Here is a 25,056-nt window from a genome sequence, read left to right as displayed (position 1 = left end):
TTCATTTACAGCAATGGGTGCTAGTCGCCTAATTTTAAAAAAAGCATACGCAATGGCAGGGACAGTTTTATTAAATAAAATGCACTAGTTTCTCGTCTCTTTGTCCGTAGCGGCTCCTGTTCGTATGATATCAATGTTCTCATCACTTAAGCACCGCAATTTACTAGATACAAGCTGTCCGGAAGGTTGAAACCACGTCACGTGAGTCAAAAATGTTATTAGTAAGTATACGCAACCGTTCTACACGTTATAAAGAACAGAGTTACAAAAAATCCACCCTCTTAGTGATATCTGGCTCCCTAAAATCTTGCGTAGAACAACTTGCGCATCATTCAAAACGGATCTATAAACATACGATGGTCGTGAAGTAAGTAATGCATTATATTCTCGGCCAGTTCCGGTTGGAAGATTGCGGAATTTGTTGCGAGACATCGTAGAATATTCCCCCTTCAGCCCCTACAGGTACAGGAAGTTATGATAGGTGGCGGAGCTATGCATAACTTTCAAAATGGCGTCTGTAAGGGAGGCGCATCCCAAACAGAGAGCTGTCACGAGTTTCTTTTGCCTGAAAAACAGAGCATGGGAAGGGGAGGCTGGTGAAGGTAATAGGTGACAGTGTAGTGGGTGGTGGTGGGATGACACATGAAAAAATTCCTGTAGTAGTTGGTGCTAGAGCTGCACCTTCTTTAGATTGAAGTCAGCTGATAGGTATACCTGCTTAAAGGAAGTCCCTCTAACTAAGGGCTCACCTTCAGAGGACGTCATGTTTCCAAGAAGATATAAGAGATGATAGAGATAAAGTTAGTGAACTGCTTATAGATGTTGACACTGAAATTAGTATATCGGTATACTACTTAGATTATTTGACAAATGGAAAGCTTTCTTTACCAGGATACGGATTAGCTGGCTCTTTGTCAAGGAGTTCCCTGCGGGGTGGGTGGGGGTAGTGGCGATACACACACAAAAACCCATTTGAGTCCAGAGACGTATCACGGCACTGTACTGAACAGATACCTCAGTATTATGCAGGCGCAGCTGAATTTAGGGAAAGTAGACTTCCAACTGCTGTTGTTTAAAGGTCCCCTAGCTCTGACTTCGGAGCATTTCTGCTCAACCTAGAGAGGTTTCTTATTTAAATTTATAGGAGCTACCAGAAATCAGCTACATGTGCTGGCTTCAATATAAATACTGTATATCATTGTGCAAGAAAAAGGATGTTGGTAGATATCCTATATTCCTGTGATCTAATCCAGAGCTTCTTTTCTTCTCCTTTTTCTTCTTCTTCAGTTAGGGTGCAGGGGAACAGTTGCACAGCCATAGACAATATTTTAATCCCTTCTTCATTACTAGATGGGCATTCTGTTAGTAAAAGAGTGAATGGCCTTTCAGACCACGATGCACAAATTTTATCACTAAAAGGCTTTTGTACTCAAACAAGTGTCACATATAATTACAAACGATGTAGGAAAGTTAATCCAACAGCAATAGAGTTTTTTAACCTTGTCAAGGAACAAGAGTGGTAGGATGTTTATAGTGCCGATAAATAGATGACAAATGTAATACTTTCCTTAACACATTTCTCATGCTCTTTGAGAGTTGCTTTCAATTACAACGTCCTAAACGGAGTACTAGCAATAAAAGGCAACCCGGGTGGCTGACTAGTGGGATAAGAACATCATGTAGAACAAACAGGGAATTATGTGCGCAACTCGTGGTGTAGTGGCTAGCGTTGCTGCCTCTGGATTACGGGATCCCGGATTGGAGATTTTCTCTGCCCGGGACTGGGTGTTTGTGTTTTCATCATCATCCTCATTTGTGGCAGTGGCTAGAGAGGACTGTGGAAACATTGGACTGCGTAACAACTGGGACTTAGTACGGGCGCTGACGACAGCGCAGTTGAGCGCCCCATGAACCGATCATCATCAAAGCGGGAATTGCATCAAAATGTTAGAGATAGGGTGCACCAGGCAGCAGTGTTGGGTCCACTTCCTTATTTATTTAATTGATGTGCCCTCTAGTATTACGGGTAACTCTAAAATATTTGTTTGCTGATGACACCAGCTTGGTGGTAAAGGATATTGTGTGCAACATCGGCTCCGTTGGAAATAGTGCAGTTCATAACATAAGTTCATGGTTCCTAGAAAATAAACTGATGCTAAATCATAGTAAGACTCAGTTTTTACAGTTCCTAATATACAATTCAACAAAACTTGAGATTTCAATTCCACAGAACGGGCAAATGATTAGTGAAACTGAACAGATCAAATTTCTAGGTGTTCAGACAGAAAGTAAGCTGTCGTGGAAAGCCCACGTTCAGGATCTTGTTCATTTCTTAATTCTGCTATTTTTACTTTTCGAACGCTATCTGAAGTGGGTGATCGTTCGACACGAAAATTAGTGTACTTTGCTTATTTTCATTGCCTTATGTCTTCTGGTATTATATTTTGTAGTAACGATTCCCATTCTAAAAGGATGTTTTTGGCTCAAAAACGGGCGGTTCGGATAGTAAGTGGTGTAAGTTCACGAACCTCTTGTTGACCCGTGTTCACGAGTCTGGGTAATTTGACATTAGCCTGTCACATATATATTGTGTGAAAAAAAGTATCCGGACACCGCCAAAAATATGTTTTTCATATTAGGGGCGTTGTGCTGCCAGGTACTCCATATTAGCGACCTCAGTAGTCATCAGACATCGTGAGAGGGCAGAATGGGGCGCTCCGCGGAACTGACGGACTTCGACTGTGGTCACGTGATTAGGTGTCACTTGCGTCATACGTCTGTACGCGAGATTTCCACACTGCTAAACATCGCTAGGTCCACTGATTCTGATGTGATAGTGAAGTGGAAACGTGGACACGTACAGCACAAATGTGTACAGGCCGACCTCGTCTGTTGACTGACAGACCGCCGGCAGTTGAAGAGGGTCGTAATGTGTAATAGGCAGACGTCTATCCAGACCATCACACAGGAATTCCTGAATGCATCAGGGTCCACTGCAAGTGCTATGACAGTTAGGTGGGAGGTGACAAAATTTGGAGCGGCTGCTGATAAGCCACACATCACGCCGGTAAATGCCAAACGACGCCTCGCGTGGTGTAAGGAGCGTAAACATAGGACCATTGAGCAGTGGAAAAACGTTGTATGGAGTGACGAATCACGGCACACAATGTGGTGATCCGATGGAAGGGTGTGCCCAATGAGCGTCATCTGCCAGCGTGTGTGCTTGTGTAGTGCCAAAAGTGAAATTCGGAGGCTGTGGTGTCAGGGTATTGTCATGTTTTTCATGCAGGGGGTTGCACCCCTTGATGTTTTGCGTGGCACTATCACACAGCACAAGGTTACATTGACCATTTTTAAACACCTCCTTCCTTCCCCCTGTTAAAGAGCAATTCGGGAAAGGCGATTGCATCTTCCAACACGATCGAGCACCTGTTCATAATGCACGGCCTGTGGCGGAGTGGTTAAACTAGAATAACATCCCTGTAATGGACTGGCCTGTTCAGAGTCCTGACCTGAAGCCTGTAGAACAACTTTGGGATTTTTTGGAACGCCGAGTTCGTGCCAGGCGTCACCGACCGACATTGATACCTCTCCTTACTGCAGCACTCCGTGAAGAATGGGCTGCCATTCCCCGAGAAACCTTCTAGCACATAATTGAACGTATGCCTGCGAGAGTGGAAGCTGTCATCTAGGGTAAGGGTGGGCCAACACCATAATGAATTGCAGCATTACTGACGGAGGGCGCTACGAACTTGTCATTTTCAGCCAGGTGTCCGGATACTTCCGATCACATAGTGTATATTCCTTACCGTCGTTTCTTGTCAACAATATTAGCTTACTCCCGAGAATAAGCAGCTTTCAATCTCTTAATACTTGGTAGAAATGAAACCTGCGTTTGGATCGGAATTGCTTAAGTCTTGTGCAGAAAGGTGCACAGTGTACTGCTGCATCCATTTTCAATAGGCTAGCATTAGGATTCAAAAATCTTAGCAGTAATACGCGCGCTTTCAAATCGAAACTGAAGAGCTTCCTCACGGGTTACTCCTCCTATTCAGTCGAGGAGTTCCTTGAAAAATGAAGCTGATTCTTGTTGTATCGTTGACTGCGTTTGCTTAAACTTATGGCCTGACTTTATTTGGGTTCATAAACACATTTTTACGTATTATTACTTTTCTGTTGTAATTTCAAGTACCGACACGTTCCATTACTTTGGAGATTTGCTCCTCAATTTGGTCCTACGGAATTTGACGTGTAAATAAATAAAAAAAAATATTCATAGGAGCTCGCAGAATGTCTACGGTGACCTGGTGGTGAACACAAGCACGGTGAGTCGTTGGGCGTTGCGTCTGTCACAGCAACAAGGTCGCGTAAACTGTCTGATATCCCGCGCGCCGCCCGGACGCGCACAGCTGTGACTACTGCAATGTTGGAACGTGCGGACACTCTCATTAGAGGTGATCGATGGATCACAAACTAACTCCTCGGTGCTCAATTGAACATCTCTGTTGGTAGTGTTGGCACATTCCTCCACCTGTTGCAGTACTCATAGGTGTGTGTCCGCTGGGTTTCTCGCCGCATAAGAGAAGACCGTAAAGAGCAGCGAAGGACTGGGAACTGCTTGCACGCTACGAAACTGATAGTGTGAATTTTTTGTCGATCATCATCAGAACAATAAAACACAGGTTCATCATTTCGAACCGGTAACAAAACAGCAACTCATGGAGTGGCCCCACACCAGCTCTTCTCCGAAGAAAAATTTCAAAGCCACATAGTGAGACAGTTAAGCCATGATGGCAGTTGTCTGCTGTTCTGAAGGGGTTACTGATGCAGCAAGACGTTGCCTCCGCCGTCGACCAGTAGAGTGTGGTACCATGTGGGCATACAGGCAGTAAGGTGGCTTTAGGCCGTCACATTGAACGGAGATTATGTTGAAAAATACGGTTTTGTAGCCAAAAGAGTGGAAAATAGTGTGGTGTAATGGAATCCTGAGAAAAGACGACCAGATTTCAGGAAAAAAAAGTTGCATTACTTGTTGAACATCTCTCGTATAATAGGAAATATCCCAAAGTGGAGATGCATGCATCCGAAACTTCAATGGCACATTATGTGATCTTGGATTACTTGCTGGCACATGTTACGTTATACGACATGTCGTGGTGTATCATGTCACTTTACTTGACACAGTGCATTATATTATATGACATTGGTGCTGATACAGAAAATAAGAAAGAGCGAGTATGTAAAGATGTTTCCAGTTAAATGTCTGAAGCTCCCCGATAATTCGAAAAGCTAGTTCCCTCGCTTATATCTGTAACTCTGCCCAAGCAGGACATACACGCCTTTTTTGTGTTACGGTAGGAGCATATTTTTCATTCTGGAGCAATTACGTTTACTTAAGCACTATGTGACCAAGCGCTGCCCTTTCTGCTATAGCTCCCCGGTGAGTACGCTATGGACACTCACGTCTTTCAACACAGCAGCCGTGTTATCAGGGCTACAGGCAAACGTTACGGGTTTGAGGAACACTGAAGCACGGTATCGCGTCTCGACTGGCCCGCTAGAACACGCAATTTCGAGCCCATAGGAAACGTATGCCGCTCCTTGCAACAGCGGGTGTAAGGGTGTATGTAGTAAACATCTGCTGCATTTTGGTAACTGTGTGGTACCCTATCAACAATGGCTGGCGTCTGCTGGATATGTGATAAGTAAACAAACTTGTGGACAACTTTTCTCGCTGAAATGAGCCTAGATGCAGCATTACGGTGGTGTCGCCATGGGTACCTGTGAGTAGTTTTTATGTTTGTTATTAGTACCTGCCTCTCCGTTTACCAGATTATTCTGCTCGACCGTGGGTTAGAACGTTTCTTTTACGTCATCAGCAAACAAGGGAATACCTCAGAATCTGCGTGTACAAAAAAAAATGACAGACGCAAAGAAGAGCGTGACCACAACACGAGACCAGCACGTGGCAGCCACGTGGCGTGCAGCTGGCGGCTGGCGGGCATCGTTGATGTGTGAGGGGCGTTTTTAATAACCAGAGAGAGAGAGAGAGAGAGAGAGAGAGAGAGAGAGAGAGAGAGAGAGAGAGTGGTAGGCAGGCTGCCAGCACGGCAGACGCCTCTCCAGACAAGTGGCGTGGATCTACGGCTACAGGAGGGTCTGACGCCAGACTTTACCTCCGTCTGGAAGCTCTTCCGTGTAACGACAAAGGTGTCTGACCATAAATAGTTCCTAGCGTGAGTGCCAGTTCAGAAAATATTTCCAGGGACCAACGAAATATCTCAAGAATACAGGATAGCGGATTGAGGTTTAATACGCGTCACCTTGCAGGACTGGATGTTCTGAAACTTCCAGCCAGTTAATTACCACCGTTTTAAGAGTGAGGCTGACAGAAGCAGCAACACTAGTAACACAAAACGTTGCCACCATGGGCAGTAGAAAACTGCTAGTCAGGCGCATTAGGCTTCAGCTGTTGAAACACCCCATTAGCTGTCAAAATCATTAGTAGTGAGGAGAGCTGCACAGTCAGTACTTGCTTAGTAGTAGCGATACAGAAGCGTTAGCGAGACATCAGCAATTGTAAATGAGGCAAGAGAAGTTCCAGAGTAAAAAGTAAAACTGGCAGTATGGAGAGGCCTAGGAAAACACTTCAAATATATGGGTAGCCACACAGGGAGAACGTGAGACGGGGTGGGATTGAGGCGCCAGAAGGAGAGACAGCATGAAAAGCTGGGCACTAGCTTCCATTAACCGTGTCAGTGCTGTCCTTCATAAAGAGAACGATAATCAGTCAAAACATGGCTCATTTTAAAGTTGTATGTCTGTAGATATACTCGAATACGCACACCAGGGGGCTCCAAACTTTTCGGTCCGCGGGCCACATTGACTCCTCCACGAAGTCATAAGGGCCAAGATCTACCTAGTAGGATTAAAGCACCCTAGCACTCCATGATCACCGTAATGTAAGGCTAAAGAAAAGATGAAATCGCAAAAATTTAAGGTTGCGGGAATAGCTAGCACTGAAACGAACAACGATTTTTATTTCATTACATAATTTTGATTGGTGGACGTACCTGACCGAAATTCTGGCGTATTTTATTCTGGCGAATTTCAGCGGCAAAAAAGTATGTCACCGCGAAAGCGTCCTGCAAAGTTAGCGAAATCTCAAAGTCATTGTTAGCAACACTATTACTGCAAGACGTGACGGAGGTAGAGTATGTCAATGCATTATTCCAAGCGGCGCAACAATAAGTTTAGTTATAAGGTCTTGTAACGAGTAGCAGAGCCAATGTCGCGGTGTATTGGTTGCGATAGGCCTCGAAACTCAATTGTTGGCAGTGTAGGTAGCATCTCAAATATTTGACGGGCCGTATACCGGGGGTGTCCGGCTGCTAACGCTGGTCGGTTTGCCGGCCTTCGCGGACCGGTTTCGGGCCAAGGGCCGTAGTTTAGAGACCCCTGGCGTACACCACTACAGTGAGGACCCAAAACATTGTGAGCACCTGGTTGACAGCGCGTTGGTCTGCCTTTGGAAAGAAATGCAGCAGCGACGGTGCGTGCCATGGATTCGACAAGTCCTCGCCAGGTTTCCGGAACCGTATCTGTGACCACAAGCCACCTACGCTCACCAAAGCAATTCCCGTGGATTAGGGACAGATGGTTTGTGGGAGTGTAGCAAGCGCCCAGTAGCGTCCTAAAAGCGTTCGATCGGTTTGAGATCAGGCAAATATGGGGGCCAAGCATGGTTCTGGCGTTGTGACACGGGCAGTTACCCTGCTTGAAGTTGCCACCGCCGTCGGAGAAGAGGTCAAGCATGAAGGCATACAGATGGACCGCAGTAACAGCTGTCGTCAAACGTTCGGTTACCGCCACGCACAACACAGACAGCCATTTTCGAGCACCGAGTCGCCTGGCTGACGTTATATCTGGACACGACCATCGACCTGCTGTAGCAAGAAACGCGAGTCGCCCGACCATGAGAAATGGTCTTACCGTTGATTCATGGTCCAATCTCGGTGATGCTGTGCAGTCGTAATCTGTGATGTTTTTGGAACAACGTAGAGGTTGTCTGTGGAACCTCGGCTTCATCAATGCTGTGCTCTGGAACACCTGTGACTGCTCCAGCATTGTACCTTGTTGTCAGATATACCACAGATCGCCGCTTATCTGCTGTAAGAGAGGTTAAGCCTTCCATTTACAAGTTCTGTGCTGAGGCGTCGACGACCAATACCTTGCTGCCTACTCGTGGCTTCACCCCATTTCCGAGAGACTTGCCCATAACAACGTACTTTCCGTCAGAGTCGCTTATCTCGGTGAACTTTCCGCCGCCAGAATGGTTTCCCAATAGTCTTCGCTCGTAAACTTTAGTTACCGTTCCACGTTTGTGCGCAGTACCACCTGGCGACAAAGAACTTACATTTGGTGGCTCCTGGGTGTGTGCATTCCCTTCAGCGGTCGTTCAGTGTGTTACCTTGAGCGCTAAGGCTCCATATTCGCCATCTAGCTGTTAACTGCGGAGTTACTGTTCAGTATGCTGTGATAGTGATCGCTGTGGAGTATTAAATTTTTTTTTTCAGTAAGTCCTCATATAGTTCCCTAAATCGCTTGTTAACTTTGAGGACGGTCGTTAGTCAAAATGAACGGAGTAATGGACTCGGATTCATCGTACCCATATAACCGGACATAAGTTTCATATTGAGCAGAATATCTCAACAGCTGTTTCTTTTTGTGAATCTCCTCACTGGTGTTGCGTGCCGCCACGACTTCTCCTGTACGTGTCTCTCCCTATCAGGGTAGCACTTAAACCTAAGGTTATCCCCCTTTCTCCCTAACCGTACAATTTTTGCCCTGAGCTTTTAATGTCATCCTGTCTCTTCGAATAGTCGCTGATTTTGCGGACAATATTCTTGTTCCGTACAAGTTTAGTTAATTTTCAGTTAGCTTATGTACCACCACATTTCAGACGTATCTTTGTGCGTAGCTCACTTATTTGTACGAAGTTGATATACCGATAACACGAAAACAGTATAGTTTATTACAAATGGTAAATATTAACGCGATCTTAAGTGTAGTGTTTTATATAGCACATATGGCAAAATTATGAGAGTAATGTTGAATCTAAAGATAATACATAATCTGTGAACACCTATGTGCTATGTGATATTAGTTTGTCAGTTAAGAATTAGAAAATATCGATTAGGAATTGACAAATGTTCTGATCATTAGACGATTTTTGAGTGTCCCTAACCTTAATTGATTTTTGTATCATACGTCACAAAAATTACTCGAAATAGAAATCGAACACCGGACGGGCACAAACGCAAATTCTCTGAGGCATGTCGCCTGACATCTTAGCGGAAGCCAATCGTAACGAGGCATCGTGGTGCATTTTTCAACACAAATGTTTAATTCTTTCGTGGAAATTTAAAGAGTTATCAAATCACCCTAGTATGTCAAATTTCAGATTTCCTAGAGAGAAAAAGACCACCTCGTATGTAAAGCAGTGCCAAATACAGAGTAAAACTAATTTTCCTTTCCTTTTCCAGAAATAAAGAATGCCACACAGACGAAAACTAGGTATGAAATTTCGTGGCAGATTAAATGTGTGTGCCGGACCGAGACTCGAACTCGGGACCTTACCTTTCGCGGGCAAGTGCTCTACCAGTTAGAGCACTTGCCCGCGAAAAGTAAGGTCCCGAGTTCGAGTCTCGGTAAGGCACACAGTTTTAATCTGCCAGGAAGTTTCGTATCAGCGCACACACCGCAGCAGAGTGAAAATCTCATTCTCGAAAACTAGGTATTTTAGACAGATGTTACTTTCGATCGGTGCATCTCTCAGTGGCATGGTGCTATTTTGGCCATTCGAGAGGCAGAACGTGCTGCACACAGCGGAACAGAGCGTGACAGCAGGTGGTGTTTGGTGGCATTGTGGGGGAGGGAAGAGAGAGAGAGAGAGAGAGAGAGAGAGAGAGAGAGAGAGAGAGAGAGAGAGAGAGCGCCAGCAGGTGGGGAAAGTGGAGGAAGCAGTGGCTGGCCTTAGAGCGTCGCGCCTGGTCGCTCTCCAGGAATGCCGCCCCGCCAGACTACTGCCAGAGCGCCGCGCCGCGCCGCGCTGCGCTGCAGTGCGCCGTGCTGCGCTGTGCTGTTATTGCAGCCGAGCCGGCGCAGCGCCGCCGTGCAGCCAGCTGTCTGTAACGCAGAACGCCGTGTCAGAATGCAGCATTAATCGCGGTGACAGTGCCGGCGCCTGTCGGGCTGCGGGTCCGCTTTGCACCTGGATGTGAGGCGCCGGCTGTTTCCGAACAACTGGCCACCGTAGCCGCGACCGCTAGCGCACGACGAGTCTGACTCCACCAGACCGGTGTCCTGCCGACAATTCTGCCGCAGCACAGAACTCGGGTGCATCAGAGCGTGCGAATGAAGTGGCGTGGCAACTGTAAACTTAGGCCTAAGCTGGCCTCGTCTGCGCAGTGCGACTCTTGTGGGCAAAACTGCACACAGATTCCTCGCGAAATTCCCACGCTGTATGGACCTAAGGTAGTGAAATGGTGCCAAAATTTCGAGCAGAGCCGAAGAGGCGTGGCTGGTGCTGATAGGGAAGGTAGACCATGATGTCCATGCAGTCGAGGGACTGAGTGGTTCTCGAATAGTGTCCGTGAGCACGCAGCGGATTTATGTCGAACAGGAATTAAATATTATCCAACCATTGCTTGCAGATCCTCGGTGACTATGGTGGAAACCAGTGCTGAGGCTGAGTCCTCGATCCCCTTAGATCGTTTGCTTGTCGATAACCACACCCATCTTGTGTACTGCCTGGCACGGAGAGGAAAGAGCGGCAGAGGCGAAGTTGGACCAGACACGGTTCCTGCCAGCACGTGATACAGCGTTTCCAATTTCAAAGATTTTCTTTCGGCTATGAAATATTTGGTCTGCTCAAATTTATACTTCTTTTTTTCCAGTAAGTTAGAACAGCAGTGCATTTTAACATGTCAAAAAGTTCTGTCCTTTTTTTTTTTTTTGCGGCATTATATCAAAGTGAAATTATTTGCGCTTGTGATTTGTTGCTGTTTTCTGATACTGACGTCAGCTTAATAAGTTGCGGGACTGTTGCAAAACAAAATACAAAATACAAAATTGCTGAATTTATTGTATCATTGCATTCACTCTCAGCACGGATTACTGAAGAGGCTCTGGAACACGTTAGCAAAAGCTTCTACTGGGAATTCTCTTCATAAGTGGCGTCACATGCCGTTCAAGCGATTCCGAATCCTCAAACTGTCCCCGCTTGACTGCAGATAAGAGTTTGGGGGATGCCCATGAAGTCTGCGGATACCAAATGAGGGGGGGAATATCGGTGGTGGTGGTGAACCGGCGAGGGGGGGGGGAGGGGAGACAAGACTTAAAAATTACCGTTTTTCACACAAATCACTTAATTAGTTTTGAGACGCGTTATGCCACAACTACTAAATTTTGTTAGGTGACACAAAAATGTATTATAATCCAGATAATTGATGGCTGTCGGCTCAAAACTTAGTAAGTTATACACAGATTACTTTCATACTTGAAACACTAGCTTGACTCATGATTACCTTCAAAGCAAGGTTTTTTGTAGTATCAATATGATTATATATCTGGCAAGGAAAGCGTTTCTGAAGAAGAGAAATTTGTTAACATAGAGTATAGGTTTACGTGTCAGGAAGTCGTTTCTGAAAGTATTTCTATGGAGTGTAGCCTTGTATGGAAGTAAAACGATAAATAGTTTAGTCAAGAAGAGAATAGAAGCTTTCGAAATGTGGTGCTACAGAAGAATGCTGAAGATTAGATGGGTAGATCACGTAACTAATGAGGAGGTACTGAATAGAATTGGGGAGAAGAGGAATTTGTGGCACAACTTGACTAGAAGAAGGTATCGGTTGACAGGATATGTTCAGAGGCATTAAGGGATCACCAATTTAGTATTGGAGGGCAGCGTGGAGGGTAAAAATCGTATAGGAAGAGATGTAGGTTGCAGTAGGTACTGGGAGACGAAGCAGCTTGCACAGGATAGAGTAGCATGGAGAGCCGCATCAAACCAGTCTCAGGACTGAAGACGACGACAACAACAACAACATGGTTCTGATACCTTTTCGAAATGTACGAAGATTTTATCCTTTACGATTACATTTGAAATGTATCTAACAAAATGATCAACACGTTAGGAAATAAAGCAGCGAAATATTAACAATATTTTTATTCATATGCCAGTAATATTTATTGATATTGAATGTAAAAGTCTGCACTAGGAAATAATCGGAAGTGAGGATACTGGTGGTTATAACCAAAAATAATCAGTCTTGGAGCCTTTGACTAATCTTCGTTGAAAGCGATAATGCAGAGAACATATCGTAATGCATAGTGAATTGTACGCATTACCGTACGTGGCATTCTGTGAAACGAAACAATGCTCCAGGAAGCGCTCACTTTAGGTACGCTGATTGCCTTAAGAAGACTGTGACGGGGAATTTGATACCACGACAGCTCGAAAGTGTCTCTTAAGGTGAGTACGCACTAGTAAACAAAGTAGAGCGATTACCTGCAGACATTGTAGAGGGACTGTCTACAGGTATGTAGCTAGACGATGTACTGTATGTACACCTCGTCTCATGCACACACTTGAATACCTTGTTGCTCAATATTTGCTAAATACGGCTGACTTAGCTGAGATCAGGACTTGTGCAGTGATAACGTATGTGGACGAGGAGGTACGTGTCGGCACCTGAAAGTTCAGAAATTAAGCACTGAATCATACTGATGTACCACGCTAACAGAAAGCAAGGCTTTTGTTTCGATGGTTGAAACGATGTATGCGTGAATATACTATGATTTGAGATTTCTGGCGCACAGCCATTGACCCTTTACGGTTATTCTTTTTGTTTCTATTTCACGCGTATCCACTGTGGTTACAAGCTAGGGGCGTTTCATGTTGAAGATTGGTTGAACGACTCATGGCTGATAGGTCAAACAATACTGCTGATACTTCTGCCGTCTTAGTCACAGCTGTTTTCGTTGCTGGGCTCAGTAGACGCCTCTCGCTTCTGGTAGCAATTTGGGGGGGAAAACATTCGTTAGGTTTCGACATTCCGCGTTTTTCGTCAGAAAATTCCGCCATCAAAACTGAGAGCAATACTAATACGTGGACGCACCGTCGTTTTGTGGTGCTAGATTATTACAGTAACATGTAGCATGTGGTACTGGAGGACATTGATGCTATGTTTCAATAAAGGTGGGACTGAAGTTCAGTAACGGCATGTCACAGCAGACGAGCTGCCCCAAATATTATTGGCTGGATTGTCTGAAGACGGCGTAAATGACTACACTATTAGTTATTGCAGTTCTAGATGTCTTATTTCGAATACACTGGAAGTTGTCGATTAACCACCTGGAACTAAACCACCATCAATGAAAGGGATGTGACTGAAGAGGGCGGTAAATATCGTATTATAGTATACGTGCCTTGTTATTTATTAACGGGTTGGGTATGAACGGATAGATCAATCCTGCAAGTAAATTTGCTATCTTAGAAAGGAAGAAAACTACAGTTGTATCAGCAGATGCTGTTGCAAAGGATATTAAAGGGTCAGCCCGCGTCCAAAGGCGAGGTCGCCAACGCACGCCTCTGCGATGGCGCTCGATTCTCCGGCAGCCGGTTCAAATCCTTCGCTGCCGCAGTTTGCTGGCGAAGGGAAAAGAGGTGCTGGGCGAAGTGCCTGACCACCAGACTTAAGTATCCCGCGTTAAATTCCAGAGTTCCCTGCATTTTGACGAACTGAGAGCGAGTGACACTGTCAGCAGTGGATCTGTCCGTCGGATGGGGGCGTTAAGCCGTGAGGGCCAGTCGGTGTTGTTGGCGAGGAGTAGGCTGTGCGACATTACACCCATCACCCTCACCTACGTCCAAGAGACTCTTCGGACACAACAGTCGCACACCGCGAGGAAGGGTGGCCGATGTGCGCGCGGCAAGAATACCCTTTCCCGCGAGACGGCCCAACGACCACTGCGATTATCCTACCCAGTAACGCTCTTAAGATTCGACAGAACGTTGTTATCGACAAAAATGATCTTGGCTATCCAAATGGAAGCGAAAGCCATCGGGGCACAACAAGCAAAACTGTTACAGTTTCCCAACAGCACTTAACTCCCTCACACTTAAAGGGGTCATTCATTGCCTACCGCTACTGCCCGTGCAGCAGGCACAGGACGATATCTGCTTACGGGTTAACAAAGCTCGGGCAACGTCCGTGTAGTTTCCGCCAGTAAATTGCTCACTTCCGATCAGACTGGTGGGTCAGCTTCCCCCAGCGCTCCCGTTGTGCTGAGTTGTATTCAAATCAACCTGAACGTAAACGGAATCAGACGTTACACGGGGGGAAACGACGATGACGGTGTCTTCTGGGAAGTAAAAGGAAGCGACCCACTGAAGGTAGCCCCGTCATACAGGAGAAGAAGTGTTGCAGAAGAAAGTATCGTCAGCATTTCGTCCTCAAAGTCGTACGGCTGTTGAGAGATGTAACGGTCTCACGTAGCTAACAATTTACTGTACCAGGTTTGATATGTAACATTAAGTACCTTGTCCCATGGTTAATACTACACCGGCTGCATTCGAGGTTAGCGGATAGCGTTTCCGTCTCTTGACACACAGGACGCCGAATCTGAATGCAGTTAATCTTGAGCTTTCAAAACTCAGTACTGCGAGGCTTGATTTAAGGCGAGATACCCTCAGCTAGCCGATATCATTGAGATGCAATAGGTTATCCTTACGGTATACATTAAACTGCATAACTCTGCAATCAGGCCGTAGCATCAGCCGCTTACAGCTTGAGGACATCAGCTGTTGAACTTCTGCTTTGTTAAGTAAATAAACGCAAATGACCGCAAGAGGATCAGTGTAACAGAAGCTCGACATTCTGGTTCAGAGGACCGAATCGGAATCGGCCTACCTACCTACATCAATCGAATCCTTCTCCTCTACAAAGTAATCATAGACGCTGACAAAATACGGAAGCGAAGCTTATATGTCAAAACAACGTAGATGCTCAGTTTCCGGACATATCAGATTGACGAAAATCAATAAGCGATAATGCAGAGAACATATCGTAATGACAGTGGTCATTATGTAAATGATTTAAAGCCACGTGCAGCTGTCATTTTTTTCTTAATTCGTTGGAAGAGTGTAAAGTTTACCAAGTATTTGTAGTTGGCCCATTAGTCTCTTGAGAGGCAGGTTCTGTAGTTGTCTCATAATTTATATCACGTTAGTATGTGCTATATTAGAAAATTGATGCTGAGTGTGATGCTGTGTGAAATATGTGTAATTTTAAAAGAAGTGACGTGTACCAGAAAAAACGGTGTTAGCTATAGTAATTTAATGAAAACTAAGACATCTGCACCCACAACTACAATCGTGGTGGATACTGTTTAAAAATACTCCCAGGTTCTGGAGACTTGGGTGGCATAATGTGCAGACGATGAACTTTTTTTAAAGAATCTTAATACTGGTCTAAGAGAGGAGATTGAATAGCACAGCGAATGAAGAAGGTAATGGCAGGTGCAGGCAGCTTTACATCATTAATACCACTCATTGCAGCTGCGGAATCAGTCTCAATGAACATCTATTACAATTATGTTTTTTTGTTGTTGTTGTTGCTGTTAAGAGGCTTTTGAGTGTAAAAACTCATTCCTCTTTTTCTGCTTCAACGAGACTCATTTCATTCGAAGTGAAGTTCAAAATATGAATAAATTATTCATACCATATCTATGAAAATTGCGGAATTAAATAATGTTGATAGGATAATGGCACAAATTTTAATTCATTTCTTCTGCTTCCATCATTATCGTAGATATAGATGAGGCTTAAATGTCTCGGGGAAATTTTATTTATAAGGTGTGTTAGGATGTTAACAAAACAGTGAATAGTCGCTGTTTCTTCTCGTTACTGTTTTATTCGCGCCACGAGCAGTTTCAGCGACGAAGATCAATTAGTATGAAGAAGGGTTTAAATATTCGACTATATTAGCCAGTTGATGGTTAAGAGAAAAATCCAAAACTTCGAAGTAAAAGGTTTACGGGCGATGGAGAAAAATAATTCGCTTGAAATTACAGTAGGCTGCTTTTCTGTTTCCTTGCATCCACAGTCCAGCAAAATTTTAGAAACCTCAACATTTGGCGCCTGGTCTGTTATTAAACGCTTTTATCCACAACTGCTGCCTGTTACGCCTTCGGCACACATGTACTAGTTCCAGAAAACTTCAATAAAGCACACACGCCTCTCTGAATTGAGATTTTTAATTCCTCTTTAAATGGGTACTGACTTGAATCCTAGACAGTATGTCAGTACTTCTTCATATTAATCTCAGAATAAGTATCACATAAGAAAACAACATGTATCGAATATTTACTTTCAGAACGTTAAACCGTTATGCCGTGACTAACCAGACATCACCACAGGATATTGGAGTACACCATCACATACCTCTCCAGTGTACATTTTAGCTTCGAAAGCTGTGTATGCTCTCGCTATTGAATGATGCTGATAAATTTACAGATTCAAAAAATGTTTACAGCTTGCATCTCTTACGAGCAAGACCGTTTGAAGAGGCTCATTATAAGATCTTATGGTATATATTAAATTGTTCCATTACAAACAAATATGAAAGGTAAGTGAAAAAGTTGTTATATATTTTCTGTGTTTCTCTCTGGATTTTTGTTTCTCTTGTAAGATTAAAGTGATCGTAATTGTAGTTATACTTACCGATCATATAAGAAACATCTCCTCTTTCGAGATTATTTAATTTTGATCTCTATTAAAGTCTGATAAACAGTTAAGCCAAGCCAAATTTCGAATTAACCCACCGTACAAAGCATCGTGACAAGATAGTTACACAACTGGCTGCACGGAGGCGCACTGTTACTGACTGGTGCTGCTGTTTGCAGAGTCCGCCGCAAGAGCGCGCACGCACAGCGTCAAAGGAAGTGGCGCCTCTGGTGGACGCTCCTCAAAGCATTTGGTGGCAACGGCGCGCGTGCTCAAAGATTCATCTCGCAACAATAAGCTCGTCTCTCAACGGTCCACTGAAGGTACAGCCCTGCTGTGGTTCGATAATTGCGTTTGTCACAGTTCCCGCTCATAATTTTAAATTATTCCAAAATCAGTTTCCAGAACTTAATTTCTGCCCTCCATGAAATGTCCTGTAACATGTGATCTTGGAAATTTGCATGAATTGATATCTTTTTATTGTAATCTCCCACCTTTGTGACGGCAAATTATCGAACTATACGTGGACTTGGTGTATGTTGCCTGTTGAAAATCTTTGTTCTTTGTGTTGTCTTGCATCTCCCCAGTGCATAGTCGAGTGCCTGCGTAAATAATACCAAGTAATCCATAATTTATAGACGTCCAGTTTTCGGAATTTTGGTGTGTTTAACGATCATAGTTCCATATTGGCATGCTGTCCCGTTTCTGTTTCACAAAATAATATAGAGATTCCAGTTTTTGGTAGTCCGTATTACTCTCTATTATTGAATGTTATTTCGAAGGACCACTACTCTGTAGCAACGTTAATAGACGTTTATTTCAATAAAAATTAGAAACTTATTTCCTTCTATGTGCAAGCATTTGCGTTGCTAGACTGGAGGCGTAAATGCATGATCTTCTTAGAGATTTTAATCTTACTGAGTGGCTGATAGGTGTGTAATAACACTCACTTGGTGTTTCCCGCATGCTTTGATGTACAGGATTCCTATAAACAAATGTAGTTACGTCTATCGCTCGTATACAGAATATCTTTGTGTTTTCGTTGTATGTTGTGTGGATTCGACAGTTTTCTCAAAATATTTTCAATTGTTATTAACTATAGTCTTTCCGAAACTTTGCTTGTCGTGACGTAGAACATTGTTTACAAGATGCTTGCAGATCTACGGAAACAGTAGAGGTAATGGAAGTCAACAAACCGTGTTTGGAAGACATTTCGCTTGGCGTATATCTGCGGCCCTAGATAGTATTTTCCACACTTTTATCTCGCGTATTATTAACTCAAAAGCATCAGAACTACGTTTTCAGCACACCTTTCCATATTTCCTGCCCTTACAAAATTCAGAACATTGATGGTCTTCATAAGGATAGAGCAGAGTCCTTTCATTCGCCGTTTATACAGAAGTGTGGTAGTGAACTGAAACGTGATGCTGACGACTCGAATTTGCAAACAAAGGGAAAATATGAAAACTGGTAAGTGATGGCGTATGCGTGGTCATAAAATATCTCCTTCTCTTTGACTAGTGTGTTCTGTGGGGCCACATATCCTCGTAATGTCCTTCTGACTTCCACTGGAAGAGATGAATCCACCTCACTGTTCTACACGTCTAGTGTAGGCACACACACTAGGTAAATGTAGTTTGTAGATTCCATAGGACGTGATATGTTATGGACGCATGATATAAAACTGAAAAGTTTGATCAGCAGCTCGTATTTAATTTTAAGACTGATAAAATGAGTTTATAGTTTAACACTGATGTTCGTGGTCGCATCAACTATTGTACCGTCATTTAAAATCAAATAAACCAACATCCACACCTACAAGATACGTCATCTGTACTTTTAGTTTTTCGTTTTCATATATTTTTTTTTTAATTTTGTTGTTCCTAGAGTTACGGCAAGTGTTAAGGTGCGTAGAGTAAAGGAACATGTCGCAGAGGAGTTAGTTGTTCTGGAGACTGCGGTATACGGAGATATGTCGCTCCTGATATCAGGAGTCCCCTAATCACTGTTCAGTTATTATGTGGCGCGTGTCGTATGGGGAAGGAAAAGTGAATTGTTATGTTACGTCGTCCATTTCTAATGTGCCTCTCAAACGATGAAAACACAGCGCCATTCTATTCATTCCTTGTCCAAGTGCCTAAGATGAAAGGCTCGAAGCATTTATATCTCATTGCTTTCTTTTATTTTTGCGTGCGCGTGTGCGAAAGTCTGTTTTTCGACGTAAGGAAACCTAAAATAAAATTGCAAAAGCAAGATAAAAACGCTGAGTTACACGAATCTGTCTGGTACTTAATTTTTCATTTTCAGCGAATAACCCATCTATTTCGTTGCAAACATAACGCAGTGCTCTCCTGAGCACGATGAGAACTTTCTTTTACTATTATGAGATTCTGGTTACGTCTGTCTATTCACAGCTGCATATGTGAATTTTCCATGTAATAATTATGAACCAATGCTGTACAATCGCAATAAAGACATGAGATTTTCCGTTTAGCCAGACGTGATTCGCATTAAATAAACATGATTTACTGTTCGTACTGAGCAAAAACGTGACAGGACCAGAACTGTTGGTGGCTCAATATGTAAATAAAATGTGCTGCACGCAAGTGAAAATCTGCATCCAGTTTGCTAGGCACTTTGAAGTGCCTGCAGAAATTTCTTCCCGTTTTGTACACAGTTTTGTTCCTTCCCTTCCCATTCGCCAGTGAAGCTAGGGAAAAAGTTTTAAGTACCTCTTTGACGCTATAGACAGACATTTATGGCGTTCTATGAGAGCTGTACGCCGGCGTTCCTAGGTTCCTCGTGTGATACGGTTCGTTGGAACACTGTAACAAAGATTTCGGGAGGCAGCTGACTTACCTCATAAAGCGTGTGCCGGTACAGAGTTTGCAGTACCTCCATCATCTTCTCCCCTGGGTCTAACCAACCTGTGACCATTCGTGCTGCCCTTCTTTCTATATGTTCTGAATCACTGTCGCAATGCTTTGGTAGTTGTTCACTGCGCTTATGCAGTATTTCAGACTGGGGAGCACTAGTGTTTCGTAAGCCGCCTCCTTTGAAGACTGACTGCTGTTACCTAGTATCGTAACAATGAACCGACTAGGAATATTTGATCATAACATTTCGTATCCTCACAAACTTTTATTGATTGGCGACTCCATGGAGTGCTGTGTGCACAACTACCATATATGTTAAATTAAAAGGAAGGTCAGCGTTGGCCGTAATATTGATGTTTTATTGATACAATCTATTTCCGATCACATAGTGATCACCTTTAGTGCTGTACAAATTAAACTCCGACACTGGTATCAAGTTATCAATAATTTCTAAGTTTTGGTTATTCATAACTTGATACCAGTGTCTGAGTTTAATTTGTACAGCACTGAAGATGATGATTTATGTGATCGAAAATCGATTCTGCTGTCAATAAGACATCAATATTAAGGCTAACGCTGACCTTCCTTTTTACTTCCTCACAAACTGTTACACCAAATACTTAATTGTATTTACTGACTGATTGCAGTTGTGACTGACTGGTATTGCAGACATAGGTTACTGCGTTTTTGCATTTTATGAAGTGCACAATTTTACGTTTCTAAATATTTAAATCAACTCGCCAGTCTTTTCAGGCTCTGAAATCTTGTCAAGGCCGGACTGAATATTTATGTAGCCATACCTCATATGGTATTACTGTAGCTAGGAATCAATCTTGTGTGAAATGACTTCCAGAAGTGAAGCAGTACCGCGCGTTGCTGAGCGTCTTGATCCGCGACTGACAGTAAATTCTGTGTGAGGGCGCGAGCTGCGTGCTGCACGCATGAAGACGGTCATTGTCTCAGATAGATCGCTACGTTTGTGCTCAGAATATGTTCTAAATTTCTACAACAGGTGAATGTCAATATTGGACGGTACTTTGTGGATCACTTCTGTCACAATTCTTGTAGGCGTGTGTTACTTGCGCGTTCTGGCATGCACTGAGCACATTTTGTTGTTAGAGGGATCGCGGTTGTCTGTGGTTAAGAGAACGGCCAACTCTGCTACTAATTCTGTATAAAGCCTGGCAGCGATACGACTAGAAACGGCTCCGCATACACTCGCTACTAGTCAATGTTCATTACGTGTTGTCCGCCCCGATAGCTGAGTGGTCAGCATGACGGATTGTCGTCCTACAGGCCCGGGTTCGATTCCTGGCTGGGTCGGGGAATTTCTCCGCTCAGGGACTGGATGTTGTGCTGTCTCCATCATCATTTCATCCCCATCCAGCGCGCAGATCGCTCAATGTGGCGTCGATTGTAATAAGACCTGCACCAAGGCGGCCGGACCTGCCCGGGAAAGCGTCTCCAATGACGCCAAACGCTCATTTCTATTTTTCACTACATGTTTAGCTGTATTAAAGTGGTACTGAATGCGTGGCGGGCAGGATGCGAATTCGCTTTGCGTAGATCACATAAATCATAAATTCTGAAGATGTAAGAGGGGCAGGAGGTTTTCAGACTACTTCCCTCTGTTGCCCTCCGACCTTGATGCCACCGCTGGCCCCTCGGCCACTCCCTCAATGTAGCTGGTATACCGTGCCGTCTGTAAAGACGTCGGCGGGATGTTAACTCCGCTCCTCTCGAGGTCGTACGACTGTTCCGGCCGGTCTCAATTAAATTAAGTACAAACACGGCGCGTCACAGGCAGCACGATCCCTCCGTCAGCGCGTGTCGAGCCCGTCCGCGGCCGCGACGCCTTGGCTCAAGTCACGTGAAGGCTCGTGTGTGTGGCGGGTTGCGTCAAGCGCGGCAGACAGGCGCGTTCCGCCCATTATGCGTGCGAGCCTTCTGCCGGAAGAGCAGCACTAAAAACGGCGGGGTAATTCCCGGTAATTACAGGCTAATTACCCGCAGCGTCGGCACCGCCGTGGTTCCGCCGCGTGTGAGGCCCGTGTGGGAGAGGGAAGGCGAGATCTGCCGCGAGGCCGTCTCGGCCCCCCCATACGATTTCATGTTAACGAAGGTGAGAGAGGTTGGGATGCAGATTATCCCCAGTGTACGTAAGAAGAGGCAGTAAAGAAACCAAAGGAAAATTCGCAACGGCAACAAAAGTTAAAAGAGTGAGGTTTCGCAGACTACGCAACCTCTTCTGGCCGTATATGAGGAATTTTTGGAAGACTGTAACTACGAACATGTTCGGCACGAAATGACGGTAAATCCTTTAAGTGACACTAGTAAATGTGTATAACACTGGCAAACAGCTGAAATTGCCGTGTGTAATTTTTTTCTACTGATTCTTCGTTATGAAAATTTACCATCCCATACAGCACGATAGAGTTAAAAATACACAGCAAATTGAGCAGGCTTATTCCTTGCTATTCCCAAACGGTACGTGGTGACAGGTATCGATTTCTTTGAAAAACCTTTTGTCTTTTCGAGGATTATGGATAAACAAAGACGGTTATGAAAAGTTGTAGAAAGAATTTTAACGACTTACATAACATTAAATTTGAGAACGACGCAGTAGCAGTGAAGTAATTGTCTACGAAAAAAGGTTATTACAGGATGATCGAGGAAAAGGAGACATCAGAAGTAAATTGGTGCAAGCCAAGGAAGCTTTAATTGCAAGCCAAGGAAGCTTTAATCACCAGATACTGATGCGCAAATGTGGAAGTAGTTCTTGAAAATGCTCCTCTGGAGCAAAGCGTAGTCAGAAAATTAAACGTAGATTATAAGAAATCAATAGAGGAAACTATAGTCTGACTAAAATTACTTGATAGTTGACTCTTCACGTGTTGGAGGTGTCTTCCTCCAATCATAGCGCTCAACGTCACGCCTCAACTATTAGCCGGTGCAAAACAGCGACAACAAATGGTGAGTTGACTTCCAATTTCTTGTCTGACTTTTCTTCTTTTGTTTGGATCCTGAAGCCCTTTTATTTAGCATTTCAACACGCACACGCGCATTTCGTACACATCGCTAGCGAAACACTACTTGATTCTTTGGCACAAGATGCGATTCGGCTTCACAGATTCAAGTTATTGTTATAGAGATCGGCCTACATACGCAAACTACATACAACACTGCGTGAAACCAAACTTTTTAAAAGAAGAAAATCATCGTTGCAACCGTTAATAAATTTTTCCTTTTAAATCTTTACCAAAATGACATTATTATTATTATTATTATTATTATTATTATTATTATTATTATTATTATTTTCAGTTAGTTGCTTTCAATTTTTTATTTTTAATCTTTTATTGCATCATTTTTTAATCACTTTTCCACCTGTGTCGCCTGTAACCTGTAAATGAGTTCCAGACAGGAGTGCTCATCGGACGATATCGCGTCAGCTCCCGTAGAAAAAACGAAAACTTACAGTTGGCTTCTAGCGCTGAAACTGAATTTATTCGATTTTTTTTCTTCTGTGTTGAGTTTGGTCGTACAGGCCAACTTCAGTCGCCGTGAGCAAAGCGAGCGTGATTTACAGATCTGCAGCTGCTGACACCCGTTTTCCCAGGGCTGCGTTATCTGCCGCAGTTCAATCGTTGGTCATTTAAAATCAGCTGTGGGCAGAGCATTTCCCATTCCCGCTCTACCTGATGCCAGCAGCTTCCAACATTGCACCATGTTACATGAACAGCATTTCAGCACTGTGAAGTGACACGCCGAGTTTCCATGTCGCCTTTGAGTGGTAGCCAATGTGGCAGCACTGTAGCAGAAAGTCACAAGACGGCTACTATAAAGTAATTTTAAACGGACTGTAGAAGCGTTTGAAATTTACTGCTATCGATATCGATAAACGTAAATATTAAATGAGAATGTATGTACAGGATGAGGAAGCACAAAAAAGGATAGCTAAGAAACGAAATCTCTGGAATATTTACCAGAAGAAGGGAACAACGGCATGCAGGAACAACTAAGTGGTGGAAGCAACAGTTCGGGAGAAATTGCAGTAGAGCAGACGGATTCAAATGGGCAATTAGATTGATGATGTTGGTCTAACAGTTCTTTGGAAACGAAATGATGAGGTTAGTATAGCGAAAGATAGTCTGCAGCACGAACCCAGTCAAGACTGCGAACAAAAATTCCCCTAATCGACATCAAAATTGTAGTGGTGTAAAATAATACCAATACCGCAGCCACGATCACAGTAAAGGGTATTGAAAGTAATCAAGTAACATTTCAAACAAACTAAGTAATTGTTAGAATCGAAGCTGCCGCGAGCTAACAAGGTCTTCCGTTGAACAAAAATACAGCTTGAAGTCTTCGTGGGGGTATTTCTTGGCAAGCTGATACGATCAGGGTCCATAGACCATTGCCGTAAGGGATTCACAATTAACTGAAGATGAATGAAAATTTTTGTCCGCTTGAATCAAACCACTGGGGTCAAAACTATATATACGGCAGACGATCTAAACGAGTATTTTGAGTTCAGGGAACAACGGTCGATTGTTAATATTTCCGGCGGTAGATCATCTCGTATGCTCAACTGCAGTCAATCATGTGTTTCTAAACAGCTTACGCTATACATAAAGAGGCTCCCATCCGCACCGACGATTGTGGAGCTGTCTTCTAAAACAACACACTGTCGCCAATGACGTGGCCCTTGGGCATTTTCTATGTTCAGTGATCGTGATTGATTCTCGAAGATTGAATTGTTCCTTACAGGAACTTAGGAAAATGATTTTAATGTTAGGTATTTATCTTGCTAGGTAGAAACAGTCTAGAAATGACATCATTCAAGCCACAAAGGACAGACCACGGTTATCGACAAAGTGTTCTTCGAATTGTGATCGTAAGGTATAAATGTAATAGGATAAGCAGCCCTCAAATAGCGCGTACAATGCTTACCTCGAAGGATACAGTATCTAGACTTCTAATGTTGCAGAAATTGCGCTCCTATCTTAATGCGCGCAGACTATGCACCCAAATTATTTTTAACCCAGAGTTCAGTTCTGTCCACGTGTTACTCTGGGATGCATGCAGTGCAAGTATCGACATTATGAACAGTTGCAATGGGCTTAAGTCTTAGCTATAAGGTGCAAGTTCCGTCAGTAAGAAACTAAATATTGATTTCCATCCATGAGTATCTCTACAAAAACTGACTTAAAGCCTTCGGAGAAGATTAGCAGTCGCTCTGGTTGTAAAACATTTTTTATTATCTTGATGGTTATAATTCTGCCGGCCGCAGTGGCAGAGTGGTTCTATGCGCTTAAGTCCGGAACCACGCGACCGCTACAGTCGTAGGTTCGAATCCTGCCTCTGGCGTGTATATGTATGATGTCCTTA

General features: G+C 43.8%; 1 protein-coding gene across 1 annotated transcript in view; it reads left to right on the top strand.

Annotated features, from left to right (window-relative positions):
- The window catches only part of LOC126277972 (treacle protein-like), a 1,047,714-nt gene that overhangs the window by 736,445 nt on the left and 286,213 nt on the right, over nucleotides 1-25,056 (top strand). The gene's annotated exons all lie outside the window — the stretch shown is intronic.

The sequence above is a fragment of the Schistocerca gregaria genome, chromosome 6 (assembly GCF_023897955.1).
Source record: "Schistocerca gregaria isolate iqSchGreg1 chromosome 6, iqSchGreg1.2, whole genome shotgun sequence".
NCBI classification, from domain to species: domain Eukaryota; kingdom Metazoa; phylum Arthropoda; class Insecta; order Orthoptera; family Acrididae; genus Schistocerca; species Schistocerca gregaria.
Note: the sequence above shows the minus strand (reverse complement) of the source record. Positions and strands in the feature narration are given on the sequence as shown.